The sequence below is a fragment of the Pinus tabuliformis genome, chromosome 1_1, assembly GCF_031772625.1.
Source record: "Pinus tabuliformis cultivar Carrire ecotype Pingquan chromosome 1_1, CPIR1, whole genome shotgun sequence".
NCBI lineage: Eukaryota > Viridiplantae > Streptophyta > Pinopsida > Pinales > Pinaceae > Pinus > Pinus tabuliformis.
This window is the reverse complement of record NC_142297.1, coordinates 535,708,759-535,731,511: the sequence shown is the minus strand read 5'-3', so window position 1 is coordinate 535,731,511 and position 22,753 is coordinate 535,708,759.

Below are 22,753 nucleotides of genomic sequence, written 5' to 3'. Positions count from 1 at the left end.
AAGCACAAAGGAGGATCTTCATCAAGCATGTCGTAATACGGTATGAATTTCCATTTCTCACCTTCTTAGCTTATGATTCAAGAAAAGATAGAGTCAGGGAAGGAATTAGCTTGATTTCCTGTTTGTTTCTAGTTTTCATCTAGGATGTAGGGAGATCGCTCTTGTCAACAAGAGGGATTTATCGATCTAACAAATTGGCAACCATACTGGGGAACGTCTTGTTCTCTTCCATCTCCTTGTTTTTGATTCTCAAACTTTTTTTGATAGTTTTATCTGATTCTTGACAAGTTAATGATCTTTTAGTTTTGTGAAATCTACTTTCAATAATTATAGATACCTAATTCCTTGAGACATCTACAATAGTTGATGAGTTTTTCATTGCAAATCTTACTGAAAAACCTCTTACCATTTAAATCCGATGTAGAATCAGTCCCCAAGAGTGAACAAATTCGACTTCATGATGGCTACAATCTATCAATGTGACTATTTAGATTCCACAAAATTGTAAGATGTCATGGACCATGGTTTCAATCTATAAATATAGCTATCCTAGATATAATTTCATCTATTTCAATCAAGCCAGATTCTAGCCTTATATATTGAATAGAAATGAAAATTGCAATAACCTCCACCTGAGCAAATCCTAGTAGAGAAAATAAAGCTTACATTAGAGGATATGGCACTGCAAAACTTCTCGATGCCACCGTGAGGTCGACATCTTCAATGTTGTAGCCCAATAGAGTTTCATACTGGGGATAATTACTATTGGACTTATTTCTCCCACCTTTTGTCTCCATCAAAACTTCCATCCTTTTTGAAACAGAAAACAAACCAAACCGATTGAAGCCAAGGCATCAAAATAGTAATGATAATAGAATGCACATGACGCAAGGATTGAAAAATAGATGTAAGCCCTAATAGTAGATAAAATAAACCCTAGCAAACCATGAAAGTAATAAAAATGCACCTGACGTAGGGAACAAAGTTACCACGGAAGAAAAAATCCCACATTATGTGTGTAGCCTGCACAATTTAACAGACTGATTCTAGCTCAAAATAAAAGAAAATAGAAAAAGAATTAAAGGCATCCAAAAACCCTAGCTAGATCAAACCATAGATCATCTGAAGCAAAATGCTCTCTAACAATAACAATAAAATCTAACCCATCTATTGATTTAAAAAAACTATAACACATCCATTAAAAACAAATCATAAAACAATGGTGAAAAATTTGAAAATCAAAAGGAAAGAAAGAAGAAAATTTAAAAAGTACTACAATAAATACCTTGCAAACAAATGAAAACATTGAAATGAAAAAATATTGCTCGTTTAAGAAAACAAGGATTCGATTCGAAGAAGCAAAACCTAGGCCATCCAAGTTCAGGGAAAGAACAGATGTAAAACATTGAATCAATAAATAAATTCACCTTTGACATAAAAATGTTACCAATAACGAAAACTCATCAACACAAAAGCGTATTTCAAATTCACATATCAAACTTTCATCGCAAATCTCAGACTTATCATACACGCCAAAAACTAGGATCTACAAAAATCATTGAAGGCAGAAAAAGAATCTGAAATACCTGTTACTGTTTAAATACGATAAAGAATCAATCCCCAAGATGCCTCCCATACAATTTCCACGACGAAATCAAACAAAATTATGCCAGGAAAAACAATATACCCCAATAGAAATGGGAAATAAACCCTTAAGAAAATAACCAAAAGACAAAAGCTCTCCTCCGATTGTGAATTCAATACTTCGCACTGACACGGATCTTGGGAATGGAAAGGGTGATATATATAGAGGTTGGGGTCGTATGAAAGGACTACTAATTTATGGGTCACAAAGGATGTGAATCAGTAAATGAGAGGCGTTAGTAGATGCAATATTAATGTCTACCCTCAGTAGATGAGAGGCAATATTAATATCTATATTTAACTATGAATTAATTATAAGCATAAATAATTTCATATACTCTAAGAGAAGTTGGTATCAATGACACAGATTCCTAATCCATACACATTTCCATATCTTCCTAATTAAGATACATTGTCATAGCCTATAACAACAAACATTAAGTCATAGCTTATTAGAGTAATTTAAAGCCTAGAAGCGGGACTAGCTTATCCATCACCAATATGCACTTATCTAGCATCCCCTTTACCCACTACCACTACATGTAGTGTATCTTCCAATAGTTTACCCACTATCCACTTATCCCCTAACCCATTATCTAGCATCCCCTTCACCCTCTACACTATGTGTAGCATACCTTCCGCTAGTTTACCCACTACCACTATGTGTAGTATACTTTCCACGTAAAGATAAAGTTATACTCATAGGAGAAATTATAAGTCTAGAACCATAAGCGTACCTCCATGATCAACATTATGGTATTCAATATCAAGCAATAGAAAAAGTATATCTACCAATAACATTAACAATGTCAACACATGTATGGATGTTTGTGGTGGAGAGATAGATCCAAATTCCTAATTTCTCACGATACCTTGTTGCCCTACTAATAGATCAAGCATAAAAATTTGATGCAGTTAGTTTTATTTTTTAACAAATTCCAAAAGCAACACCATTGCAATATTTTGTGGTTCCAATAGGGATAGGAGTAATCAAAATCCATACCAAGGTGCATAGCAAGAACTGGTTCCATTTCTAGTGCTACTACTAATAGATAACCAACTTAAGTCAATAATCTAGCATGACAAGCCAATAGATTTTGTTGATACTATTGAGACAATTGAGTAAGTTGATTCTATTATACACAAGCTAGCAACATCATGATTCCAACTTATCTACCATTACTAGAGGATACCCTTGTAGCTTCTCCAATTGACTTAGTGGCTGTGTTTTAACTAGCACCACTAATAGTAGGGAAGCAATACTAGTACTAGTATTAAGGGAAAAAAAGGCAACAATAAGGGCTATGGTTCCAAAAGCAAAGGCAAGGAAAAAAATATTGTAGTTGATATAGTACTAGTTAGTCTAGTTTCGTAAGTAAATAAAATCCTCACAAAATATTGTCTCCTAGCAACATCACTATCCCATTGAGCCTTTTCACACATCCCTCCCATTTCTTTCATCTTTTAACTCCATTTGTTTTGACTAGGTCGACCTTGGTCTAGTTTATTCTATTGATGTTGACTAACCAGTTCCCATTGTTTTGAATTTTGGTACACCACCTAGTAGAATAAACAATACTTCTTTATCCTATGAAATAAGCACTGGTGGTAATGTAAATATGAATTATATTTGGTCCCAGGTCTAGTGATCGATAATGTTAATTGAGATTGAAGCTAGAGAGAAAAGGTTGTAGGAGTAGGACCATAAGGACTAGATCAAGACCCATCATATCCACCACTACCATCACTTCCAATTAGAGATTGAGAACTAGTGTCAGTCAAGGAAGAAGTAGTGGAAACGGAAATTCACCTAGTGGATTCTTAGTTTGATATAATTTCACTACTAGGCTTTGTACATATGCATAGTGTGGATGGATTTTGCATAGTGTTTACATGCATGCTTAGGAATCCTTGCATCCAGATTCTTTGGAGCTTTCTTTTCCCTTCGATTTAGTAATGCACTTGGTTATCTTGACATATACCATAAAGGATAGGTACACCCATAAGAAAAGTGGAGTAAATAGAAGTGATAGAAATAGTCATTGAAAAACCAGTTGACTCATAAGTGGAAAATGGAAAACCAAGACTAGGAGTTCTAGTTCTTGCTGAGTTAGGGAAAGCGTTCAACGTTCCAACTTAATAACCATATTCCATTGCTTAACACATAAATGGAGACAAGAACAAAGAAATATACAAAGCTAGATGTAAAACATTCAAAGGAAAGAGCATAATCCATTGATCCAGTCAATGAAGTTGATTATCTACAAGCATTAGCATCAACAATGGTTTATTGAACTATTGATTTTAACCTTGTTGGAAATAATTTCATATTCAATGGCTATTAATGAATATGAGTGTTTATGTTTTTCTTTTAGTTTAGATTGCATCTCAGTTGGATAATGAAATAAGGTATGATCAAGATTTCTACTATGATTACTTCGAGTTCGAGGCATTGGAGGGATATTTCTTGTTAAAATTCAAGGGAGTTCTTGTGGAGAGGCCTCAACATAAATTGAGGAGTGTTTTTGTAGGAATTCATAAGGATGACATTGAATCAACTATTAAAACTTATCATTTTAAATCCCAACATTGGTTTGCTAATGCTTATCCAACTCTCTTTAATTGTGGAACTTCAAAGACCTAGGATGTTCTTCACATTGTCATACATTTGAAAATATGGTTTAGGTTACATATTGATATCAAGATGAGTGATATATTTAAAGTAAGGGGCATGATTTGGTATGTACTATTTCATGCTCTATCATGGTTAGCCTCTTGAAGTGCCTTAAGTTGTGTATTATATCATGGAATTCATTATGATATCTTTTTCCAAATTGAGCTAAGAAAAATTAGGTAATATGAATTGCACTTGAGATTTTACAAAAGGAAATAATGACTTTTAGATTAACACTTCGAGTAAAAACATCAAACATTTATTGAGGCCTTACAATATTTTATTTAAAACAATGCATTTTGATGGGTTGTATTTATAATTCCATTAATTCTTGTCATGAAAATAGTTTTGGGTTTGTTGTAATCTTCTGTCTCAATGGTTCTCTATCTTCTTGGTAGTTATTCTATGATTTTTGGGCCCCAAACCTGTGGGGTCATTTTGAGGCCCTAAACAATGGATTTTGGAAATTCGAAGGGTTAGAGGTTTCCATGGCATTCCCCGGAACTTATCAAAACCTGTAGTCTCATATAGTTCTTTCAAACAAGCTAATATGCACCCCAAATATATATCATATGCAAAAGTTTCACCCCTAGGAAGTTGATGTACCAACTAACCACCATGGGGTCGATAAATGTTTTGTAATTTCATCTACTATGGTTATGGTTTTGGATCTCTAGGGTTCTATATTTAAGTTGAAAGTTATTTATTTTGACCTCTTGTACTAGCTTTTATAGTGTTCATAGATTTCATCTCTCTCTTTTCAAAGATAGTTACAACCATTCTAGCTAATTTTTGTTCTACAATATTCTACTATTTTATTTATTAATAGAAGTTGGGTTTTCACCATGTTATTATGATTTATGTTATATTTCACTATGTATGTGTTTCATTTCTTTTAATTTATTTCATTTCATTCCTTGTACAACCCAAATCATGCACACTCTTACACTTATTCAACCCATAGGGACCTTCATTTATCAGTACCAAATCTAATCAATCTCATTGAATTACAAAGGATTTGGTCAAATGGAAAGGCTTAATCATTACAACTATTTCCAGTAAATCCACATTATCCTATCATCTATGTTCATATTGGTTGAATTACTATTCAATTCAACCAAACAATCCAATTGATTCCTTTGATCATTCATCCATTGGTCCCAATAGTCAACTATTGTCTTCTATTCAATTACTCGACCAACCCATTGGCCACTCAGTCGATTACCCACAAGGTTTTCATTCAACTGAATTTTTGGTGTTAGTCAACCCTTTGACCGTTTGTCCCTAGAAATTCTAGGGATGTGATGAACCAACATAACTTTAGGTTTCAACAATTATTCCATTGCACTATGTAATTTTAAAATCAATCAATTCTATGCATTTCATTGTTGGGTGTGTGTTATATTCTTTCCACGACTAGTCACACGTGTGGGGGGATCCTAGGGGGGGGTGATAGCCCCACTTGTTCGTTGCGTGAGGTGTAGCAGGGGGGTCACAGGGGGGTGCATCTCCCCCTGTCGAGTGTTTCAAGGGGGCGGCAGCCCCCTTGTATGAGGTCTAGGGCACCACCCCGAGAATTTTTTTTGGACCCTATATTAGGTGGGTGGACCTACCTATGGTTTTGTGCATGGGTTTTGCACATGGTTTTGGGCATGATGGTTTTCTTCCCATGGTATTTTGTAGATCCGGTCAAGGGAACTACAGTTATGTTCTAATCCAGGGTTAATGGATTGGGGTTTATGAATGCTTCAACATGTATATTTTTGTATTTTAACATTAAAAGGAACATAATGAAAAATCAATCTGGTAGTCCCGGTTTTGGGATCTAGGGGAAAATCTCTGTGTATATATATTTTATGTTTTATGTTCTCGTCATTTTTTATTTTTTGTTTTTAGCATTCGTATGTAGGTAATTTTTGTAAGGGGTTAAAACCTACATTCATCACCCAAATAGAGGCTAAATTTGGGATATTAACCCCTAAGCTCCATTTCTTTGAACTCTAAAAAATTCCCCAAATTTCTTAGAGCGGGTTTTTGTCAAATAGTTGGCAGACATTCTCTAAATACTTTTCCTTCGCAATTTGTTTTTTAGATTCTTAATTTTGGCCCATGAAAACCCATATTTCAATATATATCTTTTGTACCATGTTGTATCACACCCCAAACTAACTTTTGGCCATATGGTACCAAACATAAACCTTTATAAAAACTATTTTTTTTAATTCTTTTAAAATTGATCATTAAAACTCGAATACCATAATGAATTAATCCCAATAGGAATATAATACCAACTATAACATTTCTTACTACTCTGATCTAAATTTTGCAACAAACCAAAAACGTACTCTCATCTCTAATACCACGAGGTAATAACATGCCTTGCATACGAAACATGTATGCAATCTTGAAAGCCTGTAATTCCATGCACATCATATAAAAGCATATATCATAAAACACTTATCTTTTTGTGAAGACATTAGATATTTTTAGGCCTTAGACGTTCCACCCAACCACAAACAATATTATTCTACCTTTGGCAATAACATATCACCCCCAAGCTAGGGTTATTAGTCCATTAGGATAAAAGGATACATAAGACAACTAAGTCTCACAATTAGCATGAATAATGGCTAACTAAGGGAAACTAAACTTCAATAGCAATTCCAATGAACAACATGTCATTCCCAAACATCCTACACAACCCAAGGAAGTGTACCCACTTCTCTATTCCATGGCCCCTTAGGTTGTACCACTCACCTTATAGGGCTCCAACATAGGTTAGCCAAGAAATATTAGAATTATGTGACTCTAAGAACTGTAAATACTATAATGTAGCCTTTAGGTACCCTCTAGGACTCACATAAAGGAACTTATCCCCAACCACTCTCCCTATAAGGTTATACTCTTCAAAAAGGAAACTGAAGGATAATTGCATGCCCAAATCCACCTAGGATTCATAGGGTTTCAAAGGTAACAAGGTTATAGTGTCTCCTTTAGTCACTCCCAACACATCCAAACCAAGTAATGATGGTCAAAATGAATGAGAATGGATCGTCTTCCCACTATGTTGTTACTTTATATATGCATGTGAACTTTTTGACAAGTGGCACTCTAAGAACTATTTTCCCACCACTTGATAACTCATCCATCAGTAGATAACTTAGGATAAAATCATATGACATGAGACTTAGGACTTTTTAATATATTATTTTATTCTTTGGCTAAAGCCACTTTCCTTAATCCCTCAACCCCCTTTCCCCTTGTGGAATTATATCCCCCCATACTCTCTTATCTAACTTTAATCTATAAACTTCCATTGGTATTCCACTAGAATAGCTCGTCACAATAGATTAGTAAAATTGCTAAAATATTTACTATTAATTTTTCCTTGTATTCCAAATTCTTTATTTAGCTAATTTCATGCTTAAATAATTAAATTAACTAAAATATAAGAAATATAAAATAGAAATAAATACATACACTATCCAAAATAGAAACAAATATTTGCCTTGGGAAACCCTTATAGGAAGAAAACCCAACTATAAGGTAAGGTCACTCTGCACTTTTTTCTTTAGTATGGAAAATGTGCAAGTATAAAGAAGAGGTACTCTTTATGGAGTTACGTGAGACCTATGGCCTGTATGGCTACTATAGAATCTAAACAAACTTTATTTTATCTCTAATTTCCCACTCCCATTTATTCTTATCAATTGTAAAACAAAATTCAATCATGTAGAATAGAACCCCTACTCCTCTTAGTGTCTTGGTATATAATATAGCACAATAGCAAACTAATGGTAAGGTTTGACTTCCTCTATCCTCAACTAGAGCTACATGTTTGGGCATCTTAGAGTTTTCTTCAAATTCTACTTGTTGCTAGCCCCATATGCATGAGTAATGATGGTTGACACGGCATCCACTAGTACCGTGATGGTCAACATAGTAGGTCAACTTGCGAGACACATAACCTTTATACACGAACTTTGTTTAACGAGATTCTTTCACCATTGGAAAGGTATTTGAGTATAGAACAATGCCAAGGGTTCTAGTACAAATAAGATTTTTTGGAGCCCAAGAACTTCATGTAAGGCCTCAAAATGCCTCTATAAAGTCTTAGATCCCAATTCTCTAAACTGGGACCCACTGTTAAAAATAACTCTACAAGATAATTCCTCCAATTTTTCCACTTTGAAATATTTCAGATAGATGACAAAAATATAATGATCCAACCTAGAACAAACTTGGTTTGAAACAATGATGTATTTTATTAATATATGTTTGTGATTACAATTTACATTTTAAGGCTCACCCAACCTAATATCACAAAGGAACTTTAATCCATAACTTACATGCATAGGCACTCTAACTTGGATCATCTACAAATAGGCACTTGAACCTGAAAAAATACTAGATCATGAGCCTAAATGTCATATGCATATATACAACCTAGGTATCAACCCAGGGTATTACAATATGGAGAGAATCCTCCAAAAATATATCTTTTTTTTTATTATTTTAATCACATGTTTGAATATTTAAAACTTAATAATGTTGATCCCATCCAGGTAGTCCTCACTTTGATAAACTTTAGAATAAGAAGAAGGGAAGACATCTCCAAAAGATTAGATATATTCCTATTGGAAAATGGTGTAGTAAAGGAGGAAGCAAAAGTGAAGTCATGGGTAGGCTATGTGGGGCTATGATATCATTTATCCATTCAATTCCAAATTGATCCTAGGATTAGAAGCTTATAGCTCCATTTAAATTCAACCATTTGTAGCTAAATAAGGAATCATAAATATAATGGATTCATGAGGAGGACCTAGTGCATACATGCTTATATTTCTTAATATAATAAAATGTCCGTAATTTATTTCATGTATCTTTGATAAAAAGGTACATGCATAACCGTAATCACGTGATTTATCAATATGTGGTCTCAGTGGAATTAGAAGGAGAATCCAATAGAACTAGCTTGCATCTTGGATGGGAAGATTATATTACTCTAGAATAGAGCCATATTGAAGGTAAAGGCCCAATGGACCCATTATGAAACCAAGGATACAACATGGGATATATAGGATGTTATGTGGCAACTTTACCTGCATGTGTTTTGAAGTTTTGATATTAGTATTTTTTCTTTGTGCATAGTTCTTGTATTGCACAAAGAATGACACAAAGATAGGGGGGATTGTTTTTAATACCCTAGTTTTCACCCCTAGTATATGAATGTGTATGCATGATGAAATGGCTATAAGAAGGGCATATGTGACATTGTAAAATATGTAAATTAATATAAATGCTTAAATCATGTTGCATTTATTCTCAATCTAGGAATGTAAACTTTCAAATGCCAACATTGTATCTGAAAAATTAGTGCATGATTTATTCTTATGCTATGAAAAACACTCTACAATACAATGTTGTAGAAAAATGCACTTGCAATAAGAATAAACCAAAACAAAAACCAAAATACTACAGAGTTTTGTTTGATCATTGGGTTTGTGTTTATGAGAGAAATTTATGGGCATAGATCATAGTCATTTCTTTGGCTTAAAGGCTTCAAATGGTTCCATGATACATAACAAGAAAACTCATTCGTTAAGCTTCAATTTGTAACTCATGTATCAAATTATCACGCCCCCAAGGCGCACTTCGACCGTAAGGTTTCCAAGTCCTTTAAGGTGTGTGGCACCAGTGTATTTTCTTCCTAAAGGCTTGACATACTTAGCCTTACTTATACCTATACTATGCCTTTAGCCTATGCACATCTTAGAAAACTTGATAACTCTATTAGTAAAGTGAGTATTGTAACACCCTCCTCCCACATCTACCCAAGTATCGGCAAGCCGGGGTAAACATGTGACAAGAAGTTACTATGATATGATTTGATTCCCTGTGTGTTAGTTAAGGAAGTGGAATCGATAGAAACACACCATATAGACCTTACACATTAGCAATAGAACTCCAGGAGCCATTCCAACCACTCAGGTAACCATCCGTTGGGTCCCACTAAATTTTTTGACTATTAAACCCATGGACGCTCCCTTGATATGGACAAGCATGTGTCAAGGAGGCTCCAGATGCTCCCACAGCATGGGTATGCATGCGTCTGGGGACTTTTCTCCTCAAACTTGTGCCTACGACTTTGGGATTTGTGCCACTTTTTCAGGCCCAGAGCCCAGGTCACTGCCTAGAACTCATTGACATTTTCAAAATTAAACGATAACAACAAAAAAATAATAAAATTGCAATTACTTGAACAAGGACTTGACTAGATCCGTACTAACCATGACAGGCATTTCATCAAACATGTCACAATTATGTAATATACATGTTTAAACAACAAATCTGAACATAGGTGTATCATACTCATCTAAGAATCGCTAAGAATCATTGATGCCTCAACACATTAGCTGCAATTACATCCATTAGGCCATAGATACATTATGCATTCACTTACAAGTAAAAACGTGATGAGAGCCATACATAGCCACTATCATGATACATGTTCATAACCAACGTAATAGAAATAGAAATACCAAGGAAATAATAGCCATATAATCCACTTATAAACCAATATAATAATCATGAATTAACAACTAGAAATAGCCTCATATTAATGATGCAAAGGCCAACCAGGTTCGAGACTTCCACAAACCACCTAACCATAGACATGGTTGAGTCAAATCTCTCTTCATCCAGTCACCCTCGTGCCATATTCCAAGCATGAATGTGGGATCTCATAAAACACATCAATCAAAACCATCTAGGGCTTCTAGAGGCCAAACCAACTCAACCTATCAAACAGTGATTGCACCTCAAGGTCAAAAATCACAAAACCATCACCAAATTAGTCTCTACCCAAGCCTTCCATGGCTCTAGAGTGTTTGTTCCAAGCAAGGCTTCTAGTATTAGTAACTCAACCCATAGTTGTCGTTGGGCTTCCAGAGCGTTTATCCAACCAGGTCTTCCAGGACTAGTAACTCAACCCACCATGGGCTTCCAGAATGTTTTTCCGACCAAGGCTTTTAGGACTAGTAACTCAACCCAAGTTGTTACAGGACTTTAAGAGCGTTAGTTCAATCGGGGGCTTCCAGGAACTAGTAACTCAACCCAAGCTAAAGGAAACATGAGAACTAGCCAAAATCACAAAGAAATGAACCCACAACACCATGGTTATCCAGGAAATGGAAAGGCTAGGAAAACCCACTGTCAATCCAGGCAATCCTCTATGTCAATTACAGATCATGACCAATAAACCACATGCATATGCCATGCATGCCAAAAATAGTGAGGAAAACATACATGAAACTCGGTACCTACAAGAATAACCTATCATAGCTACTGATCCCGATGTCCTCTTTCACTTTCCAGCTCTTCCTTTGCCTTCTTGCTCCAAAACTCCAAGTATTCCACACTCCTCCAAGAGTGCTCCAAGAAAACTCTAAGTGTCCAAGAGTATGAGATAGAGAGCTCCAAAACTAAACTAACAAAATTCTGTGAACTGATCCTCAAAAGCCTTTTTATAAATGAGGCCTCTATTTTCTTCATTTTCCATTATTTTCCTTCAATTTCCTCCTAACATGCAACTTGTGACCTTTCACCTCCCTTTTCTCCTAATTTCCATTATTTTCTTAAATAAATGTGCCAAAATGCCATTATTCCTTTCCAAAGCCTTAGCCATTGCCTTTTCCAATTTCCTTAGCCAGTAATCAAGCACAAGTGATCCCCATCGCTATGATTTTTCCCAACATTCAACTTGGAATAAGTGTCCCATCAACCGTGGTTATTATTTTTCCTTTATTGAATTTTATTATATGGTTTTTTCACCAGGGTTGTTACAAGTATTTTATCCAAGATAAGCGCAATAGATCTTTATTAGTTTACTTCTTCCATAGTTAGCCAATTTTTTATTTTACTTCATTCATCAAATGAATAATAATGTAAACCAATAATAACACTTCACAATAGAAAAATCTTCAGCAAATAATTATCATAAACATGTACACAACTTTACAATATGGGAGGGGGAACTCCCAACAACAAATTCCCCTTTCTTTTATTATACTTCAAACTTCAATTTACAATAGTTTACAACAACCAAGGTTTGGTCGAACCCCAAATTTTCACTACCACAACACTTAGGAAAAAAACTTCAACAAGGCTTCCAAATAGCTTATCCCTTCCTTAGCTTGCACAAACCCATGTGCAGATTAGGCTCACACCTTTAATCAAGAACCAAAACCCAATTTACAACAAAAAATAAAGCCTTCCAGTCTGCCTAGAAACCGTTGTAGAAAAACTTCACATGGCTTGGATCACCAAGTGAGCCTCAATTTGTTTTCCCCTTCATTTCCTTTATGTTCTCTTGCAATTTTGTTTCTTTCCTTGGTTGATTCCTTCTTACCTCAAACTTTCTTTCCTTTCAACTTGTTTTCCACCAAAATTCCATTGCTCCATTTATATGAGTCTTTCCCATGACAAGGGGTGTGACTCAACCATCAAGCCAACCTCACATCTTTTTAGTCGACTCATCATTTGATTGTTGGTGGGCATGGTTGACTTTGTCGTGTGGTCGAAACACCCTCACATGATGCCCCTACATGTGTCGTATCTCCTTCACCATTGCATCACATCGCATCGCATCTACCTTCCATTGCACTTTATTGCTCAAATTCCCTTTGTGTTTTCTTCATGTGCACAACACATCCTTAGTGCCCATCGCATGGGCATGTCACCCAGTTCCCTGCCTTTGTGTAGGCGCACCTTGGGCACATGCCTTCACCCATGATCCCTTTATCCATCATGCACACTAAGTCTCTTCATGGGTGTATTTCCTTTGTGCAATCCATGTCGCTTGGTTGGCATACTCGCCTTCATGCAATGCCCATGTCGATTACTGGGGTGTGCTCACCTTTGTGCCACGTTCTTTTACACCAAACTTGCCTAAGCCTTCGGTTTTTCAACACTTGGGAATGCTCAAGGCTAGTGTCCTTACATCCTCCCCTAATCTAAATAATTTTCATCCTCAACAACAAACCACCTGAAAAACTTATTTGCCATGTTCAAATTTTCATGAACTTACCTTCGTTATGGCCCATCAAATTGTAGGACTCCACCTTTTCTCCTAGAAGCAAAGCTTCATGTAGACGATATCTCAAACTTCCCATGGCCATCAATCACAACACTTTGTAAGTATCCTAACTTCCTCACGCCTTCATGGAAGGTCATCCCCTCCATCTTCAAACTGTAATGCATTAACTCACAACTATCACCATGCCAACCACCGCAACTTTGTAAACTTGGTTTCCATACTCTAACACAAATCCAACATGTATCCATGCATTTGTATGCTCCATGACTCGAACTAGTTGGTGATCAATCTAACCCATGAGAATGCACCTCCTCATGCCTTCCTTAGTTGTTTCTCCAACACTTTTTCACATCCATCTATCATCGTCAAGAAATCCTCCATAATCATCCAAGTGTTGTGCATCTACATATGCAACTTGAACTTACATATTCATCATGCATAAGTGTTGGAAACTAGGACAATACTAAAGGGGGGGGGGGGGGGGGGGTGAATCAGTATTGTAGGAATTTCTACGAATTGAAAACTTTCTTTTACTTTGTGCAAGAATATTGGGACACCATTAAATACTTCATCAATTAATTTAAATAAGCATAACAAGAATCAATATCAACAATCTCAATGGAACACACAAAGAACAAGTATATTTTTAAAATTTATGTTCAATTCATTCATAGGGAAAGCTATGACTTGTTATTACAATTCTCTGGCTACAACTCCCTGATTTATCAATTATAACTGAATGGATCTATAACCTCAACTATTTACCAGCAACCACTGGAAGGAGCACCAACCCCTAATCTACAAGCTACAACTTGCTAGACACTCAATGGTTCATCTTTCATCTATTTTCATACTAGAGCCATGAATTCCATTTATGCTTTTACAATAAAACAATTTCTCCTTGATCACCAATACCTTCAGAAATCTCAGATTACTGATAACACCTCCCTCACAAAATTTTGTTCTAAAAAGAAACTTTATCTCAAACACACACACTCTGCAATACTCTGCTGCTCTTTCACAATTTGTTGCACTCGTCCATCACTTTATTGCTCAAATTCTGCTTTTAAAGAATTTTGAACTCATATTTTTGGTATTGGACTTGAGTTATCTTTCTCTTTGATCTTCTACATGATTTTTTTATTTTTTCTTTTGTCTTGTTCAAGTTGGTCCTCTAAATGTGTTCATTAAGTTCTCAATCTCTAACCTACAGTTCTGGGCTCAATCTCTGAGTCAAACTGTTGTTTTCCTACTTATTTTATCATTCTGGTTGTTTAACATAATTTAGCTAAGGGTTACTAATTTTAGCGATCCTCCAAACTTGGACAAAACTTCCAAAAATACCTCCTTCATTGTGATTCTTCCAAGACTGCCTCTTAACAAGTAATCCCATCAAAATCAAGACTATATAACTACCTCTTAACTATCTATGTTGCTCTTGGTACTCTAAGACATTCTTTCCTGCCAAATCAAGTTGCCAACTCATCCGACCATGCTAGGCCTCAAGGCATTTTAACATGTCGATATCGCTAAAAATAACCTTACTTCTAAATAGATATTCCCTATGCCTTTTTTTCTTTTATTAAAGAAAATCTGCCAAATTTTCAAATTGGCCTTAGCTCGTTTTTCTCTAGCGCTTGCCGTATTTCCTGCCATAGGACCGAGTGTCATGACCATTGGCTAGACCCTTTAGGCACTAATCTTGTTTAAGGCGTGTCGAGGGCTTATTTCCTGTGTTAATGGATTTGTGCCCTTGATCTTCATTCTATGCACAAATTGGATGTCAACGTTAATGCCCGAAGCCCCTATCTCGGTACTTTTTCAAAATGCCATTATAAAAAAAAGTTATGGGATCTAGGATTTCCGAGGTATGGCCCCACCTTAATACACCATGCCGTTTTCTATGTGCTCTCCTGAGTCCCACACAATACCACAGTGGTATCAAAACCCACCTTCGAGAACACCCTTAGTCATTTCTGAAATCAAGGAGAGTTCCCCTAGAATAAATATGAGCCATAGATCTCAATTTGTGAAACCATATTTCGGGACGTCCTTATTTATTTAACATTCGACAACCCTCATGTCGTCGCTCACCACTAGATACTTTGGAGTCGGTCTGCACCATTGATTTTGAATGATTGTCATGGACCCACAGGGTTCTAACACTCTGAGTATGTTGTTAGGGTGATGACATGCTGATGTCATCCATGCCACAAGTCAACCTGTGATCAGTCCATGTGTCACCCATATATGGGCCTTTTGGGTACTTGAAAACACCAAAACTACTTGCCCCATGTCCACCTCTCAATGGACGATTGTTGACATCTCTATGACCAATAATATGTTGTCGCATGTCCTGTCGAAAGAGAGAGAAAGGGTCCCTCGATCCTTGGTTTTGCAAGTGATTTCCTTTGTGAATGGTTATATGCCTGAAGTGACATGCTACCAAACTAATGTTAGAAGCCCTCAATCCTGATGCTTTTACAAAATTCATTCAACAAAATTTTATGGGGTTTTGGTCTTCTGGGATTTTGGATTTGCTACTCTACACCATTCTATTTCCACCATGTTATAGGCTTCTGGGACTTCTGGGGTAGGCCCATTGCCACTTCACCACTCTTTTGCACCCACCTTGCTTCTTCCTCTCTTGGCTCTTCACCTTCTGGGTATGGCCCACTTAATTCTTCCACTTTGCTGAGCTAGAACCTAGATTCCCTAGCTCTTCGAGATTTTGGGAATTCATTTTCTAAAGAGTTACGGGATTCCGACCTTTCGGGGTTCTAGGCCTTCCGAGGTTCTATGATTTTGACTTTTGTAGGGCCACCATTGACTGCCTCTATATTTTGATCTAGGAGGCCATTCTCAGACTTATGTGTACTATTGGAAAGATCGTTTAGATAACTTTCTAGTCAAGTGGGTTCGATGTAGTTTTTGAGCTCATCTATTTCCTAAAAATTGGCTTCAAACTCTTTTTTATTCTTTTCACCTTAACCCTTCTTCTTGTTCTTGGAACCTATTCTTCTGAGACACTTATGCCACCTGTTTACACCATTTTCAACTGTCTGCCTAATGGGCACCCTATTGACATTAGGTACTATCCTTTTAACATCAATGATAACATATTTCCAGCAATAAGTCCTCCAACTGAAGTCCACTCATCTTCCCACATCCATGTTCATGAAAAAAAATACATATTCTCTCATATATGTTTCTTACATATTCTATGAAGGAGGAAAGCCTTCACTTGCCTTATTGTAACACCCTCCCACCATATCTACTCAAGTAACTAGCCAACTGAGGTAAACATGCGATGAGAGGCTACCATGATAGGATTTTACCTCCTATGTGACCTTAAGGAAGTGGAATCAACGTAATCACAGCACACAGATATCCAACACCCGTCTTAGGACCCACATGAACCAAACAAGCACTTTAGACAACATGTCCCTAGGTCCTATTGTTGTTTTAACCAATTTAGGACAAAGTAACACTCCCCAGACACTATCAAGGTGATTTATAATGCTCCCCAGACACTATCCAGATGAGTTATAATGCTTCCCATACACTGTCCAGGTGAGTTAGTCTCTAGGCTAACGCTCTGTTTTGCTAGCATTCCGGGATTTGAGCCCCCTTTTTCGACCGAGCGCCTGGGACACTGCCCATAATGGAATGATCACTTAAAATTGGTAAGAATACAAGGAAACAAGGATGCAAAAGCAATATGATGAACAAGACCATAACCAAGCCCCTACTAGCCATGACATGCAATTCGTCAAACATATCATCAACATGTAACCTACATGTGTCAACAACAGAATTTAAGTGTAGGAATCTCATACATATCTGAGAATCATCATGAACCATTGTTTCCTCATGTCATTTATTGCCTTATCATTTATTAGATCATAGATACATTATTCATTCAGATACAAGTAAAAACATGCTAAGAGCCATACATAGTTGTTGTCACAAAATATACATATAACTAGCATAATAGGAACAGAAATACAATGGACATACTAGCCATCAAAATCCATGTATACGTTAGTACCTTTACACATGAAAATCAAGGGAATGAATTTCTCATTAATGAATGCAATGAACCAACCAAAGATGGGACTACCACATTCCACCTGACCATAGATTGGTTGAGCCAAGTCTCTCTTCAACCAATCACCCCCGTGCCATATTCCAAGCATGAATGTGGGATCTCATAGAACACATCAATCAAAAACTCATCTAGAGATTCTAGAGGCCATCCACCTTAACTCGCCAAACAGTGATTCAACCTCATGGTCAGACATCAAAACACAAACATCAGATTGGTCTCCATCCAAGCCTTCCAGGGCTTCTAGACTGTTTGTTGCAACCAAGGCTTCCAGGACTAGTAACTCAACTCACAATTGTTGTTGGGCTTCCAGACCATTTGTCCAACCAAGGGCTTCCAAAGTGTTTTTCCAAGCAAGGCTTCCAGGACTAGTAACTCAACCCAAGTTATTACAGGGCTTCCAGAGTGTTTTTCCAACCAAGGCTTCTAGGAACTAATAACTCAACCCAAGCTAAGGAAACATGAGAACCAACCAACAAAAAATAATGAAAGTAAACCCACAATCACCATGCCTATCCAAGAAATGGCAAGGCTAGGTAATCCACTGTCGATCCAGGCAATCCTTCATTCCAATGACATATCACAACCAGTAAACCACATGCATATGCCACGCATGCCAAAACTAGTGAATAAATCATACATGCAACTCGGTACTGTTATCACCCCAAGAAACTCTCATAGGTTGTATATCAGAGATGCTCGGGAACATTACAAACTCAACAAAAATGTTAGAAAATGGTGGATGAATGGAAGAAATGATGCATATTCAAGCCAGATAACCACTTCTACTATGCTTAACCCTAGACATGGGTGAACACCCCCAGACTACAAGGCTTTAGACCACCAATTACTCATAGTTTAAGGAAAATGTGATGATGGAGAATACTGATCACACCAGCAAATGCACAGGACCCTGTGATGGCCAGCTGCAACCAGTTAAAAGGTCTGTAATTCTATTTCCTAATGCACAGACAGGATGACAGCTCTCTGGCATTAAAACAATAGAAACCTACATACACATTCAATGATACTAACTAGATCTTAACAAAGAGGTGGGATGACAGCTCCTCTAGTGCTAAACATCAAGAGCACATGAAAAATGTATAACAGGCACAGCCTGGAACAAAGAAGAAGTGGAAAGTAAGCAATTAACAGCAAAAGAAGCTTGCATTAGCTGAAAATGAAGACCAGAAGCTGCAGGTGTCACAATAGTTGCAGTCTCCAGAAGTTGAACTTTACATCAAGATAACATTCATCAACCATCAACCCTCTGTCTTCTGGATATATATAGAGGTTGATTACAAAAACACTCTGCTGCTCTATGTGTGGAGGAGTCATAATGGACCACCAACCACATTTATAATCAGATATGGGTCTTTGCTGCAAACTGAGTGTTTTAATGAACAAAATTAGCCTTTGTGGTACTTTGCAGTGCTCCTCTAAGCATGTAGCGTATAATATGAAACATGTTCCAACACTGATAAATTCTTGAACTGCTCAAGGGTGTCCTTTTTGTCCTTCAGCCATTCTGCTGGTTAATTGCAGTTGTTGAAGCTTTATTACGCAGGGTATAGGTAGCTGGCCTCCTTCCTCCCTCAGGTGCGAAGAACAAGCTAAGGACGCAGGCAATATGGCGGAGGCTTGACGGGGAAAGATCAACCGTTGATATGTGTAAATCAACAGCGGAGAGCGGCTTACAGGGGTTAACGGGAGCAAATATGGATGGAGAAACGAAGGCCATTGGATCTGGATGCGACAGATCTGACAGTTGATGGAAGCGAAAGACGCACGGAGATTAACGCACGGGAGGAGGGTACGGTGGCGGTAAGCAGTTTTATTGCACTGCCTATCGAAGGAGGCAGTATCCGTATAACGGGCAGTGAACACAGTCATGGCGTGACACGTGGCGGAGGAAAACCGCTTCCCCCACTGGTTATCGCGTGTGCAAGTCACGACGGCGGGGAAAGCGACTATCGTTAGATCACGCTGTGGATGCGATCAACGGCGGGGAAAAGACGATGGGTTAGCGAGCGGAAAATCCAACGGAGACCACTAGATTGGGGCAATCAACGGCTGCGATTGCAAAAGCGACAGAGGGTTATTTTGGGGCAGGTTCATGTGTTAAGCGCCTGAGCTAACTAAACATGGGTTTACGCAGGTTTTTTGGAATAAAACACAAACAGTGGGGTAAAAGGGAATTTAAGGTTTACAAAGGATTTTGGAAGAAAATAGGGTCAGCGGGAGTGAAGAGAATATAAGGGAAATGAAGGAGGAGGGAGCTTCTCAGGCATGAAACAACGCTGCCACAACTATTTACGATCCATCGAATGTCACAAAATGTAGCAGAGCTAACACTCGCTCCTTCTGGGGATGAGATCCTCCCAGTGAGATCTCAAGAACCTGCAGACCAATGCCTTCATGCAAAACTAGCTTTAAAAACATTGCCTAGTATCCATTGGGCATGGAGTCAAACCAAGTCTACACTAGAAACCTGTACAAGAAAATGATTACAATCACTAAGGCTTGAGAGTCTTAAACAACATAAAATTTCAAAAACTGGCCATCTGCTAGGCCATCAAAACTATTTCTCCTACTCTCGGCCCCTTCATCATAGAGCTGCAAAAAAAGATTTATTTGATCATCTACCTCAAAGCGTTTAGGGCATTTGACCTTAATAGGCAGATATGGATCAGCTCTCATCTCCCTTCTGTGTGCTCTCTTCCTTGGATGTTCTTCATAGGAACCTCTGTACGACTGCTGAATAATTATGGTTGCTGTGTACTTTTCTTTGTCATCTGTGGCCTGCACAATTAATATGAATGGAAAACCAATGTATTTTTGTGTGGAGGACTCACAGACATCATCTGCTCCTGCATCTTGCTTTGAACAATCCACATCCAAAGAGGAGTCCCAAAACTGAGCATCTTCTTCCTGTGTCATCTGATAAGCTACATTTTCAATATGTGTAGAAGCCACCTGAGTAGGTCTCAAAATATCAAGACTGAGGTGATCAGTATCAGCCTTGGGCATTGAATTTTGTCCTGCCTCATTGTTTAGGAGGCAACTTGGAGGGCTTCTCTTTTGAGCAGACAGAGAAACATAAGGTGATGGGGAGCTTTCTTCTCCCTTATTGATCACTGGGCAGGGGACAAAAGCAGGTTGGAAAATTTGCAGATATTCATAGCCATGCGAAGATGAGCTAGAATTGGGCACAAATTCTTGGAGGTTGGTAGGACCTGCTGCTGACTACTTCTGCTAATCAGCTTGTTGTTCTGCAGCTACAACAAGCTCATGAGCAGCGCCTCTGGATAAAGCATCTTCATATGCAGCTCTGGTTAGGAAGGGGGCACTGCCCTTATCTTCCAAACCATGGACCTCCTCCTGTTCTTCAAGCTGCTCTTCTTCCATGACTATATTCTGAAAAAGGGTCTTCACCCTTTGATCTTTGTTTGTAACTTTATTTCTTTGCAAAATGTGCAAATGCTCATTTGCTCCTTTATATGGATTTGGAGTTGGAAGAGAAAAGGAACAATGAGCTCCTGCTTCTTCAAAATACTACTCAACCTTTAGTTTGGAAACTTCAGAGGCTAATAACTCTATCATCCTAGCTAATTCATCGATCCCAGGATCTAAGGATGATGAGGACTCTCCTCCTTGTCTTCTCCTTTCAGCATCACCTTCAAGTCCTTCTGTAACAATGATGTTTGCTTCTATTTCAAAGGCTGCATTTTTCATATCAGCCAAAGAAACAAATCTTCTTTCTCTTAAACGCAGGAAGAACTATGTCGTTCTCCCAGGGAAGTTGAGCTTCAATTCTCCTCTCCCCGGCAACGATGCCAATTAATGTTACCACCCCAAGAAACTCTCCTAAGTTGTATATAAGAGATGCTCGGAAACATTACAAACTCAACAAAAATGTTGGAAAATGGTGGATGAATGGAAGAAATGATGCATATTCAAGCCAGATAACCACTTCTACTATGCTTAACCCTAGACATGGGTGAACACCCCCAGACTACAAGGCTTTAGACCACCAATTATTCACAGTTTAAGGAAAATGTGATGATGGAGAATATTGATCACACCAGCATATGCACAGGACCCTGTGATGGCCAGCTGCAACCAGTTAAAAGGTCTGTAATTCTATTTCCTAATGCACAGACAAGATGACAACTCTTTGGCATTAAAACAATAGAAACCTGCATACACATTCAATGATACTAACTAGATCTTAACACAGAGGTGGGATGATAGCCCCTCTAATGTTAAACATCAAGAGCACATGAAAAATGTATAACAGGCACAGCTTGGAACAAAGAAGAAGTGGAAAGTAAGCAATTAACAGCAAAAGAAGCTTGCATTAGCTGAAAATGAAGGCCAGAAGCTGCAGGTGTCACAATAGTTGCTGTCTCCAGAAGTTGAACTTTACATCAAGATAACATTCATCAACCATCAACCCTCTATCTTCTGGATATATATAGTGGTTGATTACAAAAATACTATGCTGCTCTATGCGTGGAGGGGTCATAATGGACCACCAACCACATTTACAATCAGATATGGGTCTTTTCTGCAAACTGAGTGTTTTAATGAACAAAATCAGCCTTTCTGGTACTTTGCAGTCCTCCTCTAAGCAGGTAGCGTATAATATGGAACATGCTCCAACACTAATAAATGCTTGAACTACTCGAGGGTTTCCTTTTTGTCCTTCGGCCATTAGGCTGGTTAATTGCAGTTGTTGAAGCTTTATTACGCAGGGTACAGGTAGCTGGCCTCCTTCCTCCCTCAGGTGCGAAGAACAGGCTAAGGACACAGGAAATATGGCGGAGGCTTGACGGGGAAAGATCAACCGTTGATATGTGTAAATCAACGGCGGAGAGAGGCTTACAGGGGTTAACGGGAGGAAATATGGATGGAGAAACGAAGGCTGTTGGATCTGGACGTGGCAGATCTGACGATTGACGGAAGCGAAAGACGCACAGAGATTAATGCGCGAGAGGAGGGTACAGTGGCGGTAAGCAGTTTTATCGCACTGCCTATCGAAGGAAGCGGTATCCGTATAACGGACAGCGAACACAATCATGGCGTGACACGTGGTGGAGGAAAACCGCTTCCCCCATGGGTTATCACGTGTGCAAGTCACGGCAGTGGAGAAAGCGATTACCGTTAGATCGCGCGGTGGATGCGATCAACGACGGGGAAAAGACAACAGGTTAGCGAGTGGGAAATC